Source organism: Suricata suricatta, chromosome 1 (genome assembly GCF_006229205.1).
Source record: "Suricata suricatta isolate VVHF042 chromosome 1, meerkat_22Aug2017_6uvM2_HiC, whole genome shotgun sequence".
In the NCBI taxonomy this organism is placed as follows: Eukaryota; Metazoa; Chordata; class Mammalia; order Carnivora; family Herpestidae; genus Suricata; species Suricata suricatta.
In genome coordinates this window covers 41,910,033-41,923,608 of record NC_043700.1, presented here as the reverse complement: position 1 = coordinate 41,923,608, position 13,576 = coordinate 41,910,033, and the positions used below count along the sequence as shown (strand labels likewise).

Genomic DNA, 13,576 nt, shown 5'->3' with positions numbered 1-13,576 from the left:
TTTTTTTGAGACAATAAGCAAACTAGCAGTAGGAGTTAAATAATTTGTTAAAGGGTGGGGACTAGAGAGGAGTTGGGGTTGGGAAAGGGGGTTGGGGGACTAGAATCTGCCAGTAGCAGCAATAAATGCAGAGTTATGCCTCAGGCATAATATATCAAAGAAAATATAATGCATCCAGCTTAAAACTAATGATTGCCATATAATTAGATGAGAAGCATTGTGCTATAAATGTGTATTCTTTAGCGTGCTGTGATTTTACTGTAAAAAAAAGAGAGAGAGAGAGAGAGAGAGAGAGAGAGCAAGAGAGAGAGCGAGAAAGGAGACAGAAAAACACAGAGCCCAGCAACATACTATAAAAAGAACCTTCTGTTGACTTCTCTACTGTTTAGTATTCCTTGGCTGTTCTCCCTTGGGAGTGTGTAATTAGTACTTTATGAAGAGTACATTTAAAGCAGTTTAATATTCACCTCATTCAATCTGAAACAATGTGATCCATGCTTAGACAAATCAGTGCTCCTTGCTGACATAATCTGTCAGAACATTACCTCTGAAAAGACCTTTCAAGAGGTTTGGATGTTAATTAGTTGTCTATCATGTATAAACAGAGCAGTGAGCAGAAGGGGCTCCGACAGGCCAGAGGGATACGTTGGGAAATGCATTTTGTATGAACACGGCTTGCAGGGGGGTCTTCTGGCTCTCCCTGCCTCTCCCCACTCCCCCGCCTCTCCCCTGTGTCAGCAGCCACATCGGCTTTGGACCTCTTCTGGGCTAGAAAAGAGCTTTCCAGTTGACTTCCAGGGGCACAGCTGGCCCCAGAGGAGACCGTGAATGCTAAAGGACTTCCCCCACACACCACCCAGCCACATCTGCCCCTGACGTCCTGCGGCTCCCCAGCACAGGGCCACCCGCAAGGTGTGACAGGAAGCATGACCTCAGACCTGCCTGGGCTTTGAGGCCTGGCTAGGTCCCGCTCCTGTGGATGGAGAAAGCCACAAAGAGAGAGAAGCCAGGCATCCTGATGAATGTCTTCCCACTCACCTGAAAGCTCTCCTCCTCTGGGAAGCCAGTGGGCTGTAAACAGAGCTGTGTGGTGCAAGAGGGGACCCGTACACACGGGAACCCATGAACACAATTTCCTTTAACACCCCGGACCCCCAGGATGCCAGCAAGGTTCAGAGCCTACAGGGCACGTAGTCCAGGCCCTGCCTCCGGGGTGAAACTTGGCTGAAGTCTGTCCCGCAAGGACCAGGGCTGAGGTTCAGCTGGTGTAGGGCTCTCTAGGGATTTGAACTAGCTCTTTTTAACTCAGGACTTAGCCATTCCAGTGTGAAGCACTTCCTAACATACTGAAGATACTTACTCTGTAGTGGGTCAGGACATCATTCCGTTGTTCATGCCAGCTTCATGATTCCACGTGGTGTGACAGCTGGCACCAGGAGCCTCCTCACCCCTGACCAGGGGCGAGTGCTCCCTATCCACTCGGCCATCTCCTCATGCCCAGGCACCCCACCTCCCATCAGTGGCCTCAGCCCCCACAGACTCTTTATTCAACAGTCCTTCCAGAAGCACTGACCACCTACTAAGTGCACTGCACCATGTTACATTCTAGGGCAACACAGATGAGTTCTTGGCACAGGAGGCATTTACAGACCAATAAACTTATCATTATAGTTTGGGATAATTATAAGTAATGTAAGGGAGGCAGTATAATTTAGTGGTTAAAGAGGGAGGGCACTGGAGTCAAACTGCCTGGATCCAGATCCCGACCTTCCCACTTAACAGCTAGGTGACCTTAGACAGGTGATCTAGCTGCTCTAAGCCTCAGTTTCCTTGTCTGCAAGATGGGGTAGGATTAGCCACCTCGTAAGTTAGTGAATTTAAATGGGATAATGTAGGAAACCACCTAATGGAAGGCATAGTGTGTATTAAGTATTCAACTAATGTTTGCCCCTCAAAATAGTACAATAGGAACACAAAATGCCTGAAGGTAGAAGAAGGAGGTACTAACTATGCCTACACAGTCTTGGAAGGCTTCCTAGAGGAGGTGATGTTTGACCTGTGTTTTAAAGGACTCAGTAGAAGTCTACCAGGTAAAGATGTGAGAGTATGGCTTTTTCTAGATAGAGGAATGTGCACCACTGGCAGAAGGGGCACAGAAATGAGCAGGGTGTTTGGGATCTGAAGACATGACTTTGTGCTCCATGTCACGCTGCTGAGTTACAGCCTGGGAGGCTGGTCCCGGGTCAGGCTTTCAGAACCAGCCATGGGATGGCACAGGTACTCCAAAAGGAGTGCTCTGGGTTCCGTGGCTGGGTGACAGTGGGGTTCTCTGACAGCTGAGGAACCTGTCACTTCTCCCTGTATTTCACAAGAAGGGCCAAGATCTCCATCACCCATAGCCTGGTATCCACCTTGAGCCTGGGCACCTGAATGCCCAGACAGAACTAGGACATCGAATGAGAGGAAACAGGAGCACTGGCTCTGGTCCGCTCTCGCCCCACCCCTGCCCTTGCAGCCGAGAGCTGCAGCACTCCGCAGGGTCCAGGCTTGCTGGCAAGCCAGGCACAAACCTCCGCAGGGCTCCTGGAATACAGAAAGCACTCGGTACATGGGGGCTTTTACTGTTAATGAAAAAAGCTTGCTCAGGTCCACGCTTGTTTCAGAGCTGCTGTTTTACTCGACAAGAAGCCTGAACTCCAGAGGGCCAGGTAGTCCCCAGAGTTCTTTCAGCAAAACCCTGGGCCTCCCCGGACCTCGCCAGTCTTTGTAGGGTCCCATGTAGCCTGGAAGACTCCCAGATCCTCTCTTGCCCCTCGACAGAACTCCGGGCCACTTCCTCTATGACCAGGCCTCAGTTACCCTGTAAAACATCCCAGACACTGGGAAACTTCTGTCCCCCTGCCTCACCAAGGACAGGGCAAGCCCGCTCAGGCTGTGGGCTCCTTCCCTGTCTCACTGAACAGTAACAGTGCTATGAGCTCCCATCTAGCAGGTGCCTGCAACAGGGCAGACACTACATAGACAGTGCCCTCACCACAGCCCTCTGACACAGGCATTACTACAGCCACAGGCAGCCAATAACCTAAGTCCGAGGAAGCTGAATGGCTGGTCCAAAGGTGTATCGTTAAATGGGTTCTAGGCTTTTCTATTTTCAAACTCCCCTCCACCCACCTTTATGCTAGATTAGGGGCACCAGACCACAGCCTACAGGTCAGATCAGCCTGTTTTTGTAGGACCTGTGGACTAAGAATGGCCTTATATTTTTTAAAGAATTATAAGTAAACAAAGAACGTGTGACCAAAACCGGCAAAGCCTCAAATCCTCACCCCCCTGGGTTTTTGCAGAAAGTTTGCCGACCCTGCTCTAGAGCCCACCAGGCTGGGCAGGACTCTGGATACCAAGTGAAGAAAGCCACAGTTGTTAAGTTAAGACATATGAGCAGGACAGTCCTGCTGTGCGACCCACAACTTCATAACCATTTTTAAAAAGGTGCCTACTGAAATGAAGTAGAGCCATGGGGAGCACCAGTAGCTTCCCTTTGTGCGGGCTTTATAATTTATGATGAAACATTCCGTACACAATGTCTATTTCATGAAGTTATTCATATTGTGTGTGAAAACTGGAAAAGCTGAGTGGTGAAGTGACTAATTTAGGGGCCTCTGGTGAATACTCTCCCCTGGCCTCATAACCTCAGGCCAGTGTTCTTTCCCTCACGCTGTGGCTGCCTCCAAGCCCCAGGGTATCTGGGAAGAGAAGCTGGGGTACAGGAAGGCCATACAGGGCACAGGAACCTGGCCACAAGGGGAGAAACCGGTAGTCCAGCCGCCTCCCTCCCTCATACGGACTGAATTGGTACGCATCTCAGATTTCCTTCAGTACAAGCTCAACGATCTTGGAGCTATTTCAGCCACTGAATCACCCCTCAAGAGCACCCCAATCTGCTGTATCTCATCCATCAAGCCACATAACTGCCCAAGAGGGCAGGAGTGCCTGGTATCCAGGTCCAGCCATCCCACCAGCTGGCTGTGTGATCTAGGGCAGGCCAGCATCCCTCACTGTGCCTCCCTTTCCTCCCCAGGAAGTGGAGTCAACAACCCCCACCCCCTCCTTAGCCCACATGGGACTCTGTGAGAGTGAATGAGATCATGTCTGTGTGTTACTTAGTGGAAGGAAGCAGCAGGAATATAAGGTAGTGTTATTTTCAGGGTCTGCTTGGGCAGTTGCCATGAAGTTGCTGAGATGTGTAAGCGTTTCAAGGCCTCAGGAAGGCCATGGGAAGGCAGGGTGTCAGAAGCAGCCAGGGCCTCCCAGTCACTGAGGTGTGAGTTCAAAGCCCAGCTCAGCCACGTACCAGCTTTGACAAACCACCTTGTCACTTTTGGCCTCAGTTTCCTCACCTAGAAAACGGGGATAAACCCAACCACCGAAGATGTTTGAGTATTTAAAATAATCCCTGGCAATCATTATTATTAATGCTATGGACCTTGTTCAGGACCTTTGTGTCTCCATAAACTGTCTCCAAATAAGTGCAGAGGCCCTCCACCCACATACCCTCAGTACAGCCTTCTGTAGCAAGGATGGGCTGAGCTTACCAGGTACTTTCTCCTTTGGAGAAAGGAAAGTGAGAGCTCAGGCGGTGAGCACAGGCCTCTCCTGACATCCTCTGGCAGCCTGCGACCTGCAGGGCCAAGGCCCCAAGGCTAGGGGACTGGGTGAGGCCAGATGTGCCCTGGAGCCCTCTCCCCTTGGGAAGTGGGAAAGAGAGGGCCCTGAGTTCCGAACCTACAGTGCCAACCTCCACAAGCCAAAATTCCCCAGCCTGGCCAGCTGTCCAAGCTGTCCAAGGTCAGCAAACCCTAACTCCTTTATCTCTCACCAAGTACAAAATAAAGGGCTTCAGCAAGCCTCTGGGCAAATGGTTCTTGGGGATGGGCGTAAATTAACTGTCTTCCTAGCCTGTTTTTGCAAGCCAGGAGGGGACATGAAAGTGGGGGCAGTGGACTAACATGGACAAGGCCTGCATGGGGAAGAGTAGCATTGGGACAGCGGTCGGGGTTGGTGGGGCCAAAGTCAATGAAGAAGCTGAGATCTATCCTGCAGAGGATGTGAGAACCAGCCACAAACTGGCCGAGGTCTCATGCGGCTCCCAGGAAAGCTGCTGAGCCAATCTGGCCAAGACAGTCTGAATTAGTCACCAGTTTTGACAAGGAGGTGAACTGGTTACATAACATCCTCCCTCACCCTCCATTGGCTCTCCTGAGTGGGGCTCTCTCTGGTGAAGGGCCTAAGGCAGGGAGGGTCCCTCTCTGGGAGCCTAGGGGCTAGGGTTGGCTCACAAGCCCTCCCCAGGCCTGTTCCAGCCCTACCGGGCCAGAAGGAGGCGCCAGCTGTTCACCTCCTGTCTGAGTCTTTGCCTCCCAGCCTCCAAAACAATCTCACACTTAGTCTTGTAACCCTAGGACTCTGGGCAGTAGCAGGGGAAATGCCCCGGTGAGGAGTTACATATGTTTCCCAGCTCATGGCAGCTCGGCGGCTCCCTGCACACTGAAGCCCACTTCCCCTACTGAATTTATCGTGAGACATCACTAGAATAATTATGATTAATAACCATTTAGGGAGCACCTCTCGTTGGGGCCCTGTTGGGGGCGCTGTGGGGGCTGAAAGATGAATAGGACACACATGTGCAGCAGCAGAAGCAGCTTGGAATGAGAATGCGTTTCCTCCAGGGAGGAGAGCACTTTCACAAAGAGGGACGCTAAGCAAGTGGCCCCATTGCCTACTGAGGGTCAGATTAATTTCTCTAGGTAAGGTTAGGGGAAACCAGCCTTGATCTGAGAGACACCCAGAATGGTGCAGGCTCTGGCAGCCAGATTTTCTCGCTGATTTACTCACGCCCTGCACATGGGTGGATGAAGAACAATAAATGTTTAAGATATTAATAATAGGTGACAGTGACAACGATGATGAACAGAGGGAGGAGTAACGAGGCTACTGTTAGAGAAGAACAGACGAGTCCCATTTTGGTCCCAAGTCCCTGGGACTTCAATCCTTCCTTCCTCCCAGTGGGCACTCCTGCTACACTCAACTGGATGATAGAAAACAGCAGTAGAAGCTTGAGAAACAATTAAGAATCATTCGTGCAGACCTTCTGACTCCAAGCAGGACTCGACTAATTCATCCAGGAAGAGTCACCATTGCAGCAAAGGGATGAACACAGGAGCCAGTGAGTGGAACCAGGGACTTTGGGGCCCCTCCTCCCTCTCCCAGCTCTAAGTCAAGGGAAAGTCCCCAGTTCAGGCTCTTGGGGAACAGCGATAACACCAAGAGCCACATTCCCTACTCATCATCCTACCAGATTTGTGAAAATTAAGAGCTGGCAGAGATCCCAGAGATCATCTAGCCCAGCCTTCCCATGGTACAGATGAGAGCACTGAGGCCCAGAGAGGAAAAATGACTCACCCACAGCCACACAGCAGAGCTGGAACTCAAATGCCCATCTCCTTTCATTACCCTGTAAAAACCAGACAGAAAGAGGTGATGGAGGGCACAGATGTGGGGAAACCACCAGCCTTCCCTATCTGCAGAGGTCTGAGTGACCCATCCGTAATTCCTGCCTCTCTGGCTGTTACCATACAGCTCACAGCTTTGCACAGAGGGAGAAGCAGCTTCCCCAGTGAGGACGTGCAAACAACCATGATGCCAAGTCAGTCTGTACAGTTTCTAGAACAATGAACCTATCCTCTCTGCTCAGAAAGGCTTTCCTCTCCTCCCAAGAAAAGAGCTAAAAGGGTAAACTACCCTCAGGCCTACAGGCAAATTCCTGATGAGAAGTCTGATCCAGCTTCTATCTCCCAAAGATCTCTGTGGGTGTCTACTTGGGATAAGCTTTCCCAGCAATATTTGAAGCCAATTAGAGAAAATTAAGGGATTAAATAGGAAACCTTGTGTCAGTTTAGGCTGCAAAATCATTCACTCGCTCAACAAACTTCTGCAGAGTGTCTACTCCATGAGGATTCCATGATGAAAGAGACAGGGTTTCTGCTCTTAGTCTGTCTGCAGCCGAGTGGGTAAGAAAAGGGAGCAGCTACTGCAGGGACTTGAATCACTACAATGTAAGACACTGGGGGAGCACCAAGGAGGGAGGGCCATCTGGAATGGGGAGGCAAGGGGTGAGGGCAGCTGACAGGAGAGGGAGGGAACACCAGACCCTGGGCACTCAGGAGCCACTGCAAAGCCAGAAGCCCATCCTGAACAGATGCAAATTGATCTCTTTGCTTTCATTTTTCGTTTTTGTCCCTTCTCTTCTCCAGAGCTCAGAGACATTCTTTTCTCCGTGTGAACATACCCCTTCAGCCATCCCTAGCCCAGCCTCTGTCTTTAGACGGTCCTTTTCCATCATTTTCCCCATTTGAGATCCAAACCCAGCCTACACTCTATTGGTGAATAGGTAGATGTGGCATAGAGGTTGTGTCCAGACTCACCCTGGACAGATGTGCTCTGTTCCCCACACAGCTGTCTGGGCAGCCCATCTGTGCTCACTTCCTGCCTCCCAGCTCCAGCCCCTCACACCTCCCACGCAGGGGTGGGGAAGTCTGGTCCAAAAGCCAGTATTGAGGCCAGGCCGCCCGCCAGCACGGCAGAGCCCATAGCCAGGACCCTGGCTCCCGCCCCTCACCCTCCCCCACAAGGCATGGTGGCCTAGGAAGGACTTCAGCAAGGTGGCCACTCTGGAGGGCACTGCCTTGTAGTTTAACCTCAGCCTCTTGGCAGCTGTGGGAGCTGTCTGACTCTTGTGTGTGCCCAGCACCATTCGTACACATTAAACACACCAACATCAATGATCTCATGCCATTATTTTGTCACAACTAAGAAGTCTACTTCACTCTGGCCAAGTATCTCCAAAGGAAGAAAAAATTATTTTCAAACAGTTTGATGCAAAAGGATTTCCCAGCTAAAAGTCCATGCCAGGGCCCTCAAACCACTGACTCCTCGTAGAAGTCCTTATGGTGCTCCCAGTTTCATTGCTGGGAAGTGGGAGGAAATGGGAAATCGCTGGAGGAAGTGACTTCTCCGTGTTTCTGGGACGCTCACAGCTCCCTCCTGCCTCCTGAGAAGGGTTGTCTTTCTCTGGGACTGTAATGATGGTGCAGGCAGCCCTGGGGTTCCCATAGGCTGAACACTTCTTTTTGTTTTGTTTTGTTTTGTTTTGTTTTGTTTTGTTTTGTTTTGTTTTGTTTGAGAGAGAGAGAGTGAGCATATATGTGCAAGTGGGGGAGGGCAGAGGAGAGGGTGAACCTCAAGCAGACTCCATGCCCCCTGCAGAACCCAAAGCAGGGCTTAATCTCAGGACCCTGAGGTCATGACCTGAGCCAAAATCAAGAGTAAGACACTTAACCAACTGAGCCAGCCAGGCACTTCTGTACACCCCTTACCAGAAAGAACTATAGCCTTGTGGCCCCCAGCCTGGCTCTGTGCACAGTAGTAACTTGATGAGAGTGTTCTGAACTGGGCTGCTAGGCTATTATTCCCTGATCACAGGCCTGCATCAAACAGGCAGGTGAGGAATTGGATTAACCCTCTTCAGTTTGCTTGTAGGGAACTCAGATTGGACAATCAGGAAAGGAGAGACATAGCAGTGATATATCTCGTGATGGAGGATGGGGATGGAGAATACTAGAAGAATGGGAAATTTCAGTGTAAATTAACAAATATCCCCTACTCAACCCAAAACCTTTCCCTGAATACTGGGTCCTGGTGCACTGGGAATTTGGCAGAAACCTGATAAATTGCTCCCTTTCCCTCGAAACAGAAAAGTCTTAAGATTGAGTGCAAACCCCAGAATGCTACATTTCCTGAACAGTGGGATTGCCTGGGAGGAAACTGACTTCTCCATGCAGAAATGAGCCCCAGAACAAGGGCTGGTGCCAAGGAGAAGAGCACAGAACTCACCCAGCCTTTCTAGTTACAAGAGGCGATGGCCTTCCTTGACCACCATTTTTAAGTAAGAGGAAATTCCAATTCACCCACTCTTCCCACCACATCTGTGACATATATAGCCCCTGAATATGACTCTAGGTGAGGGACAGTGCTGTTCTTTCTGCCAGGCTGGAAACCCATGAACCATGAGTGTTGATTCTGCTTTTTTTGTTGTTATTCCCTTAAGATGAGCTGCCTTGGGGTGACCAGACAACCATAAACGTAGGTTTACTTGATTTTGAAACTGTTTTGCTAAGCATCTAAAAAAGAAAATTTCTTTCACAAAGACATCCATGTCACCCTTTCTTCACTACCAGTCTAGCCACCATAACTGTGATGGAGTCCCTGAGATTCAGGTCCCAGCCTGAAAACTCTGATCACTTGATAAGTCTGTGCCTACGTAACAGAAAGAGAAGCTAGATGAGTAAATGGTTGATGATGGGAGGGATGGATGACAGCTGGGCAGGAAGGCAGGCTGCTAAGCCACTAAGCCAGAGCAAGCAAAGAGGCCAAGAACCCTGCTTCTCTGGAGCCTTTGTGGCAAGCTCTAGCCCAACAGAGACACTCCTTTGTTTTAAGAATGGTAATTTAGGCTCCTGTGGTTTCAAATACAAATACACACACACACACACACACACACACACACACACACACTACTTCTCTCTAAGGCAAGCCTCCTTTCCACCAGCCTAACAATTATTTGGGGCCTCTCTCCCTATTATAAATTTAAGAAAAAGGGGAAAATCCATATTCATCTGGATCCTTCCATTAGTTCATCATGATAGGGAAGCCCTAGGATTGCACAGATGTTCCTGGCTTTCAGACCCAAGTTCCCTAAGGTAGCTGAGGCTTGCAGGGAAGGGACAGAGCTTCCTTTGACCACCCCGCACAAGTTGCAAATTGTCTGTGGGTCCTCAGAGACCCCCCAGTCTCCCACAGCATAATAGCATCCCTAGACTTCTGAATTGGGGACCCCAGGCTTTGTCCCCCTAATCTTAGGATCTTACTTCAGGGTGGCCCCCCTGGCCCACCTGAAGCCTATCTAGAAGCAGGAGGCTTGACCCCGGCAGCCCCTGCAGCACGGATTCCCTGGGACAGATTTCACAACCCAGTGCTGAGTTTTACTACAAGTTTCAGACAAAGAAGGTGTGTCGGAGTTGAGAGCATGCTTCTGCCCGCTGCGTGGGTGTCAAGTTCAATACCTTCTTGTCAACACTTGAATGTGTTGAACATCACTCACAAGGGCATTCTTTAAGAAACCTATTAACTTAATTACCCAGGCTTTTTTTTCCTCCTCTCTACCCCTATCCATGCATCTCATATAAAAGTTTGGCTTTCTTCTTTTCCGAGATATTTTTGATGTAACCTCTCTCCCCTTGGCACAATACCGTCTTGTTTATTTCTCTAACAGTTAGTCAGGGTGGCTGCCCCTCTACAGACTGACTCCTTTACTCAGGTCTTAGCCCTGAGGGAAGCTAAGTGAGAGCAACCTGTGACCCTGGTGGTGGCAACTGAGGGTGGGGAGGATGGGTCACCTGGCATCCTTTCTGGCTGCCCAGAAGAAGCGAAGTCTAGAGGGTGAGAGCAGTGAAGGGCAAACCAAGCTCCTGCGAGGTATGCCCCTCCTTCCGGCAGAAGGTGAGGGAGGAGTCACCCAGAGACACAGGTCAATCAACAAGCATTTATTAAACATCACCCATGTTCCCAGAACCATCTACCTGGATTTTAGAAGAGAAAATTCTGCCCAGATCAATTCTCCCAAATTCCAGCCCCAGTGTACATCCAAGCCCTTGGGAAGATGAAATGATTAATTTGTTATAAATCATCTCACTCTGGGAATCAGGAGAAGTATGTTCCAGACCCATGCTACCTAGAAGGGGGCTCTGAATTGGTTCCTCAGTAAAATGCAGAAGGCGGAGGGGGGGGTGTCCCTCACTGAAGGTTTGCCCTTTAGAAAGACCCCTTAGAATTCATACATGGCTCATTTGTGCTTAAGCACAGGGGCCGGCAGCTATCCATCGACACGGGGAGTCTGCTCAAAGGTAGGGATGGAGCGGCAAAGTTCAGAGAGGCAGATGGCGACCATTTCAGAGAGTTGATCCATATACTGCATTTGTTGGCCCTGCCCTGGCTGGTAACTCGCCCCTCCAGGGAGGAGGAGATGGACAGAGGCAGGGGCTGGGGCAGGCACAGCTTCCAGCGCTAGTGGGTAGGTGAAGGTCATGAGTCTAGGGAAGGCAGCTGTGCTTTGAGCACTGACATGACACAGGGGGTCTCTGCCCACAGACCTAAAGCAAGAAGAGCTCCACAGAGACCCACAGAGACGTGTGGGGGAGGTACCAACCAGCCAGACCTCATCATCATGTGGGAAATCTGGGCTGCCAGCTATGATAGAGGAGGAACACACCCCACAGCTTTCTTGCCAAAATCATGCATGACCAAAAAGCAACTTTCAGATCTTTCTAACCATCCTCACTCTCTTTCCTGTTTCTGGGAAGCAAAAACACTGGCGCAAATTCAGAAACTCCAGCAGGGCTCTGTGGGATCCCCTCTCTGTACCCACACCTTTCTCAGTTAACTGACCCCAGATTGACCATATCCTCCATCCCCACACTGGCACCCCCACCCACCAAACTCTCAGTGGACCAGTGAAGGTCTACAGAGCCAAGAGGCACTGATGTAGTGAGTCCTGTGTGTGGAATTATAGAATTAGAAGGGACCCAGTGGGTCATCTGGTCCAGGTCCCTGGCTCCAGGCAGGTCTGCTTTGGAATCATTCACTTGTGGTGGCCTCTCTGTTCTCCTGTAGTGTGTGGTGATGGCAAAGAGAGGCCTGGTCTGCAGCTATTGCTTCATAGCTGCCCATCAGGGAGGGCTCTCTTTTCTCAGGAAGCTCTTGCCTTTAGGGAACCCCAAGACTCACTGACATTGTTCGCACCTGTCTCTCTGACTCAGAGCTGATTAAAGCCTGGTGATCTCTGATTCAACCCCCTGTTTCTTCACCTACCCCTAGTGACCACCTCCTTCTGTGTGCCATCTAGTACAGACAAAAGGTCAGAGAGGGGAGAGCTGGCGGAGGCCAGGGATTTGACCCCAGGTTCCTAAAGATTGGAAAGTTTGCATCACAAGCCCTCAGTGCCCTATCTTCCAAGGCATCCAGCAGGCAGTTTCGCTCTGTTGCAACTCTCCACCAGGCGGGTTCTGTGACTTGGGATCTCTGAGGCGTAGGTACCTTCTGGAGCAAAAGAGAAGGCATCTTCTCTTTACACTGTGGCCATGTCCCATCATATACTGGCTGGTGGGCTTCACTCCCCTGCCCTCAGAAGGCTCCTCTCAGCAGTCCCTCCACCCTCAGCCATCGACTTGGAGCCTCCATCGCGCCCAAGGAGCCTGAGAGCAGCCCTCTCTTGAGGAATCCTTTGCTTCTCTCCAGATGTGGGGAGATCTGCTGCAGCAGAAGCTTAGAAGGGAGGCCAAAACAGCAAAGGCTGATTTATCTTCCTTCCACATACCACCCTACACAGTGTATGCACACACATGTGTGTGTGTGCATGAGTGTCCAAGGCATTCAAGTTAACTAAGAATCTAAGCATTGCCTAAGCCAGGGCCTGGGTCCAGGTGAAGCTCCTCCTCCTCCTTCCACCCAAGCCAGGACAGACATCCCCTCCAATGCCAGGGCCAAGACCGCTGTGGGAGAGCATGCACGCAGCCCAGGGCTCCTGCCCCACAGTGGCTGTGTGCAAACACACTCATACATTCCCTGAGAAAGCCCCTGGGGCCTCTGTGGGAAGACTTTCCGGGAGACATTTATGGAAGAAGAGGAAGCGTAGGGCATCATCAGAGCAGCCTGGGCCCAGGAGCAGGCAAATGCCTGCCAGGAGTGGAGTGAGTCTGCAAACTTCCCCTAAGTACAGAGCTTTAACCCTTTTCCTAGTCCCAGGCAGTTCAATCAGGCAGGGTCAGACTGATAAGCAAGGTCCCCAGAGTCCCCGCTGCTGTCCCTCATGGTCCTCTTCTCCACATGTGCACACCCATATAGTATGCATGTACACACACACACACACACACACACCACCTGTCCTGCTGCTTATACTGACTCACCCAGATCTGATGGTAGCAGACTCCTGCCCAGAAGAAGCATGGAACTCAGAGCTGGAAAGAAACCTTGAGGTTTGGGCTCCTTCCTCAAGGAATCATCCTCATTATTTTGTAGAAGAGGCCGCTGAGGCTCAGAGATCCAGTGCCCATGTCTACCCAACTCCAAGCCCAGAACCCAGGCCTCCATGGCCTCTTACTGGTCAGGAAGCTGACCCTCTTACTGGAGGGAAGCTGGGTCCACATAAAGGCACTTAAGGGATGAGGCAAGGCCTGCACAAGGGTGGGGGAGTGCCCCCAAGGACCTCTCCAGAGTCAAGTACTTGGTATCACTTAGAGCTCTGAGGTCTAGTTCATTAGCCACTAGCCACATGTACCTATTTAAATTTAAATTAATTAAAATGTAATAAAGTGCTTAAAAATTCAGCTTCTTTACAGCAGTAGCTACATTTGAAGCATTCAAGAGCCACATGTGGATAGAGCTACTATATAGAGCAGTGCAGATC

At 50.5% G+C, this 13,576-nt stretch overlaps 1 protein-coding gene across 2 annotated transcripts in view; it reads left to right on the top strand.

Moving 5' to 3' along the window:
• PEBP4 (phosphatidylethanolamine binding protein 4) overlaps nt 1–13,576 on the top strand; it is a 209,446-nt gene that overhangs the window by 165,083 nt on the left and 30,787 nt on the right. The gene's annotated exons all lie outside the window — the stretch shown is intronic.